Raw genomic sequence first — 7161 nt, forward strand, 5'->3', positions numbered from 1 at the left:
GCATAAAGAAAACAAAAATAGCTCTGAAAGCCATTTCACTTTAACCAAATATAGTGGTATTCATGGCCACACTTGCATGTATGCTTGATTAAAGGACAACAATAAAGAATAAGATGAAAACATCATTGCAAAAAGGTGATATCCATCCAGAGAATGCATTATATAGTAGATGTTGAGAAAATGGGAAACCACAATAAGGAGTAAGACTGCAGAACAGATGTGGATTCTTAGGCAACTATTACACTTGATCCCTATCTGAGGAATAGAACAAAGAAACATGGTGGACAAATGCTGAATAAAATCAAGATAACATTTAGAAAAGAGGAGTAAGTCTATTTCCTGAAAGCCATAAAAACTGTCTAGGGAGCACGAGGGTTATGAGTAACAGAGAGACAAAGCCTAGAGCTCTAGGTAGAGTGGGTCCAAAAAAAGAAATAACAGGCTACACTAAAACTTCTCTCAGGACAGCTGCTTCCTCACGAATACAAAAAGGGATCTCAGGCTAAACTTCAGCCTACCCTAACACTTAGGTTAAGATTAGAATTAAGACTAGGAGCGAGACAAAGCCTAGAGTTCCAGGTACAGTGAGATGCGGGGGACAAACAGAAGTAGGGTAGACTGTACCAAAAAGGCATTCTGATAACTTCTTACTCTAGATAAGGGATTTAGACTTCAGACTAAGCCTCAGCTCATCCTAAGAGTTAGGGTTAGCATTAGCTGAGAGACAAACTGAGAGCTGCAGGTGGGGTGGAGTTGTAAAGCAAATGCTAAAGGATAGATTGGACTGCATCAAGAATGGTTCCAATCAACACCTTCTGGGCTGTGGCTTAAGTATCAACTCTTTCCTCCAAAAACACTTTTTCAGTTCCACTGCATGTGGAGATCCTAGTTTTTCTCTTCCCCCAAAAATAAATCTAAACCTAAGCCTAGGCATAGGCAAAGCTTTATACTGAAACTACCAGATGTGGCCCAGAGAAGAACCTGCCAGGATAGAATTCTTGGGGCTGTCCACCTCTTCCTCTGGCACTCCTCTTCAGCCCCACTCCATTTGGAGCTGCAGTCTTTGTCTATCTACTAACATATAATGTCAAGACAGGATAAGCCTTAGGTCAGCACTCTCACCCATATCCTGGAAGAAGTTGTCCAAGCAGCAAGTATTGTTGTGTCCATGCCTTCCTTTTTAAGTCCTTTTGCAAACTCTCTGCACCTGGAGCAGGAGGCTTTGTTTCTGTCTCCCCATATTGCCATCAGGTGTGCAGCTGAAGCCTTGAATTTCTCTAACAGCTGTTGGACCACAGCCAACTGGGGACTAATTTGCCAGTGGGACCAAAAGATAGTTTTGAACACATTAATGTACTTTCTGGATCTTAAGAGCATGCTAAACAGTTCATTAAGAACCATCACAGACATGGCTAAAAATACCTCTTGCAAAGAGGTACAGACAGATAACAAACCAATCATTCAGACTTTTGAAGCATACTGGAGTGTTACTAGACTTACCAAAGCAAGGGCCTCCTTTGTGCTTTATGTTTCCTCATTTCTCATTAAGACCTAAGAAGCAAAACAATGAAGGAAGAGTCACACAGTGCACTCAACTAAGCTTAAACAAGGAAAGGGGAAGAATCCAGGACAGGATGTCCCAGTGATTTGTGAGTTTCCCTGAGGTGCCCGGTGATAGATGGGAGGTTTATGGTTATCAGGGTAGGGCAGGCCTTGTTTCCTGAATATTGATTCCCACTTGCTGAAGAATGAACTGTGCTATAAATCCCTAGCTTCTCTTCCTTCTGCATGCTCAGCAAAGACATGCATTGAGGAGAGTAAGAATGAATAGGAGCAGTGGAGTTTAGAGAGAAGACAGAAGCATCTGAATTGAAAGAACTGCTTGGAAATCATTTTGAGCAGCTTACCCAGGTAAGCTCCCCTCTAACCGTTTTTAGTGTATTAATATAGTAATTAACATCAGGGAAAGAGTAGAGTGTTCCCAAATCATATGAGACAAACTATTCACATTACAGAAGAGACAGGGGAAGAAAAGATGCTCTAGCATGCTCTTAAATGGCCTTTCTGTTTCTGTCTCATAAGACAACTTTCAAACATATATTTATTTTACATCAAAGCCTTTACAGATGTTAGTTTTAGTCTTCACTTGCAAGTGAATTCAGTTAGAAGTTTTATTTCAAGAAGTTTTTATTCAAGAAGTTTTATTTATTGGAGACTGCTGGTTGCGTTTTTTTGTTTTGTTTTGTTTTGTTTGCTTGTTTGTTGTTTTGTTTTTTGTTTTGGTTTGTTTTTTGTTTGTTGGTTTGTTTTTTTTTATGTTTGTGTTTTTTGTTGTTGTATGTTTGTCTTTTCCTGAAGGAGAAAGTTAGTGAAAGAGGCAATATGTGTATGAAATTAATAGACTTAGGAACTGTCTATGACGTGTTATTGTCTGTGTTGTAGGCATACATGTCTTTGCTTTTACTGTTGAGCTCTTTCAATAAAATAGCCAAATAAGAGATATCAGGATAGTAAAGTGTATTCCCAGAAAAATAATTCACATTAAAGAGCTAAAGGGAAAGATTTTTTTTTAAGCTGGGCAAGCAAAATGCTTAATCTTGGGGTCTGCACTCAAGCAGGAATTTATTTAATAGGTTAGTTCCATTCTATGATTGTGAGAAATTCACTTTGAATAGTGACAAAAAGGTTTCACAGTAAACTATGATCTTTCGTAATGGAAACAGAAATACACTATGTGACAGAACTGAACAGCTACCTGACTAGAGCAGCAAATGGAGAAAAACAAAGGTGCTGCCTGTTATAAGCAACATATTGGCAAGGTGCTGACATAAATAATCATTGAAGAACATTAACTGACTAAAAATATATAAAAAATTTGATCAGCTCAAAAAAAAATAATTGCAAATATATTATCAGTGTTTGGGATGTAAACAGACTTTCAATCTTCAGGAAATGGAGGAGAGAGCTGCCTAACCCTTGTTTTCCCTCTGCCAGTCTAGGTCCGCATATCTCACGATATTTCAAACAAGCAGCTGGTGGAAGCACTCCTTACCCTGCCTTCAGTCCCGCTATCCTGGATTGGCACAGCCTATTACTTGAATAAAGCCAAACAATACAGAAACTTACTTGTTAGTGTTCACTGACAGGATTGTTTCTGTCACTGCAGCACCATGCCTCTGCAAAGATGGACAGATCTGTCAAGGCAGCAGTGCTGAGACATCAGATATGGTCCAAGGACAGTAACATCTTACAGCCTGCCTAAATCTTTTATAAAGCATAATTCCAGCTCTACTCTTAATTTCATCCTAGACATAATTTCACCTACAGAATCTACATCACAACTCCTTCCCATGATTAAATTTTACTGGAAATCTCAGTCAGTCAGATTTAATTCACAAGCCACGGAGACCTCTTACCTACTTTTAAAGACAACAACAGACATTTTCTCAGGAGATGTATAAGGATTTCTTTCTCATCATTTGTAAGCCCCTGACTTCCAGGCAATAGTTATTCTGACATTTTCTAGAGAAAGCATTTTGATTTTCATGATTCTTTAAAATGATGGTTTCATTTACATTAATAAGTGCGTAAGACAAAACAAATGCCAGAATTTCATTTCTAAATTGTACAAACATTTCTTTCATGAATTCTGAGGAGCCAAGAGGAGGGGAAGAGAGGAAAGGAATAGCTATTTTGGCTAGCAAATTGAAAGAACTACTATATATTGAATAAGCATGATAAATAGCATAAGGGGGAAAAATGTAATTTCTTGGCACTCTAATATCATCTGGGGAAAAATAAAGGCAATGAAAAACATAATGTTGAAAAAAATCATGAAGTACAGCTGCCAGTGTCCCACTCATGGAGTAAAATTTTTAACACTATTTACAGGAACTTGAAGAATACAGAGAACTAACTCTGAAATTCCTTTATACTCCGGTATTAGTGGACAAGGCTTTAGAGACTTTCACAAGCCAGGCAGCGGAAATTTGCTATTTTTCAGAAGTATTTCCAAGCTCCTATTTATGTTTGATTCAAACAGTACTTCCTATCAGTCAATATCAGTAGCTAATCAAAGCTTTTCTAACGCAGTATGAGTTGAGTTATTCTAGGAAAATATTTGGAGAGAACATAAAAGTGAAAATGCAGAAATTTTCATTTCTAAGGCACTAAAGACTGGCAGATATTTATTAATTTAATTTATTTATTTACTGTGACAACACTTAATATATACATTGGTTAGTTGTATGAAAATCCTTCAGGTCCCTGTACTTTTAAAAGATGTTTCTTCTTATTGATTTCCTGCAGTCATCTCTAAGACAAACTCTGTGATTCCTAATAATATACACACTGAGGAAGCTTGGGCAATAAAAGTGTTTATTATGTCATAGCATGAGGAATGAGAGTAAAAGGATCTCAATTCAGTCATAAGGGTATTCCCAACACAACAGCTGTGGTAAATCCAGAGATGAAATGAAAGATTAATTCATGGAGAGTACAGTTTGGCAGCAGCATGTTAACGTTAGATTGTTATTCTTGTAATAATATTTTTTCTTTTGCACATGCTTTCATTTGCATTGGATTTCTGCATGGCAAACAGCCTCCCTGTTCTACCTATACATTTACTACTGGCTTCCTCTTCTGCAAGATTAATACTGATAACAATTATGATAACAACAATAATAAAAATCCAATACGTTTATATTGCCCCTTTCATACGGAAAATTACCAAGATACTTTTCACCAACAGTGTGGAATGGAAAATTAATATATCTTTCTGCAGAGAAACAGAGAATAATTTAGCTAAGATGAGACCTCTCGCTTCCTTCTCAAAACACATCTAATAAATTAGGATATCATAGAAGCAAAATTAGAGCCTGCGATACCAGCCATGTAGCCAGGTGACCTTCTAGATAAGTCTACTTCTGCTGAAACATTGCCTTCTTACTGTAAGGACTGAGGAGACACCACCTTGCCTTCCCTGCTTGCCACCCTCACCTCACAGGATCAGGTTTCCCTAACACACCCAGGTTTCCGGTGGCAGTTGCCCTCTGCTGCCCACATGACTACAGCTTCTACTGTCCTTCCTGTATTTTGTATGGCTCTGCTTCTGTCTCTGCATATTTTCCACAAAGACCCTCTAAATATTCCCTTCTTTCTCCTCTCCCTGTGATTCAGGGCCTCAACCAGAACACCCCCTGCAGGAGAGGCCCAGCCTAACCCATGGCCCCGGGTCCCAGGCAGTGGCATCCTCCCTGGAGCCCCCAGTGTCCAGGCATCACTGTGCCTTGGGCACCAGCTCCAGCAAGTGAAGTGCAGCTCTGAAAACCATGAAGGCACGATCCCCAAGCAGCCCTGTTCAGAAGAGCTGCCCTGCTGGAGTGCTGACTGCTGTGAGGCCTGCAGGGCCCTGCATGCAGCCCCTCCTTGGAACCAGTACTGGATCCACCATTCAGAAGCAGACAAGACTACAAACCCACCTCAACAGCCACTTGCTTAGGCCATCCGCACCCTCTGTGGACCCTGCTACCCTCACAAGAACTGTGAGATCGTGCCCAGTTTTTCCAGGCTGTGGACATTCTTATAGTACTGTTCCTTTTCCGCTTCCCTGGGGTATCAAAAATACTGAGTCATTGTAGGCAAAGAGTGAGTGGCCTGTCTGGACTTGCCACCAGGAGCTCCAGTGGTCTGGGTTAATGCTCCTGAGCACAGCTCTGCTTCCCAGCATGAGGTTCAAGCAGCTGCACACCCACCAGACATGTTCCCACCACATCCTTCCTTCCACAGCACACCTTCCCGTGAGACAGTTCAGGCTGTGTGCACGCAGCAGGTTTCACAGCTGTGTGTGCATTCTCCAGGCAATTTAGTAAAAAGCTAGTCTCTGTCAGCCTTAGCTTGTGGTGTTTTCAGCTTCACGGGGTTCTCATGTGCAGGGTAAGTCGAGCTCAAACTTCCCTAATGCTTCTCCGTGGCACTGCTGAGCACTGCCAGTGAGCAAGGAGCTGGGAAGCAGACCAGGAGTTCAGGTGTGACAGCTTGAGCAGGTCAGGTGCTCATAAGGCATTGCAGGGAGAGTGGATGGCAGAATAGTATGTTAGGGTGTACTCCTGACCTTCACTTCTTCCTACTCACTTCCATTCCTATTTCTTATCCAGCTCAGTAATGTCATAGCATTCCAGATAGCTGAAGTGAGCTTCCAAACAGAAGGAGTCAATGGTGGAAATGAAAACAGGGCAGCAATTGCCCAAATCTCAGCATGCATTTGAATGCAGAAGGAGAACAAGAGAGGCCTTGATCATAGTTACAATCTCTCTGACACTGTAAAAGATGGAAAAATCGGAGATGAGGAATTTGCAACAAAAATACAGCAACATACTTAATGTGAACATCTCTTTCCCTGAAAGATAGGAAGGAGATGAAAGGCAGCTGCTCTTTAGTGACCTCCTCCGTTTCTTCCCTTCCATCATTATGTAGATAGAGGAGGAATTGAAGGATAGTAGGTGTCGGGCAGCAGGGGTGGGTGGAGCAAGGAAACATCCTCCCACATTAATGCATTCACAGATGGAAAAAATATATACGTAGGGGCAGAAAGATAAGAGCAGCAAACACACAGATGAACACTCCCACTGATGGGGGCAGTTCAAAGCAGAGTAAAGATGCAATCAGGAGTACCACTCAGGTTTTGGGAGAAGAGGAGGGAGATGTAGGGGAGCCCTCACTGCTTTCCACTTCACGCACACAGCTGTGTATGTGTGAGCTACCAGGGAGCATTATGAACCAAAAGAAAGGTTGCTCCTGCAAGCCTTGCTGTCATGAATGAAGGATTAGATCTGGAGTTAGACAGTAAATTATATGCCATTAATCCTCTACATGGATGTCAAGACATCCTTGCACGGAGGTTATATATTCTGAGCTGGAATTTTTTCTGAGCTGGAATATTTCCATTGGAGGAGAGTTGGGAAACAAACCTTGGTCTGATGCAAGGCTTGATACTCAACATGCTTGAGAGAAGTGTCAGCAACTTTCTGGCCTCAGAACTTCTGTAGTGTTGTAAAGGTCTGGGGCTTTTTATACAGAAGGCACAATATGACTCGTCCTGTCTACAGCTTGGAGATGCTTCTTTGGTTATTGTTAGAACTACTAAGCCAGCAAGAGAACTAG

The 7161-nt window shown here is 41.1% G+C and overlaps 1 long non-coding RNA gene across 1 annotated transcript; it reads right to left on the bottom strand.

Moving 5' to 3' along the window:
• Nucleotides 1-1498: 1498 nt before the first annotated feature.
• Nucleotides 1499-6332, bottom strand: LOC121070983. The gene is made up of 3 exons (XR_005820327.1): nt 4887-6332; nt 3127-3176; nt 1499-1551 (listed from the first exon to the last, which is right to left on the bottom strand). It is a non-coding gene; the product is annotated as an uncharacterized LOC121070983 (long non-coding RNA).
• Between the last annotated feature and the right edge of the window lie 829 nt (nt 6333-7161).

Source organism: Cygnus olor, chromosome 5 (genome assembly GCF_009769625.2).
Source record: "Cygnus olor isolate bCygOlo1 chromosome 5, bCygOlo1.pri.v2, whole genome shotgun sequence".
NCBI lineage: Eukaryota > Metazoa > Chordata > Aves > Anseriformes > Anatidae > Cygnus > Cygnus olor.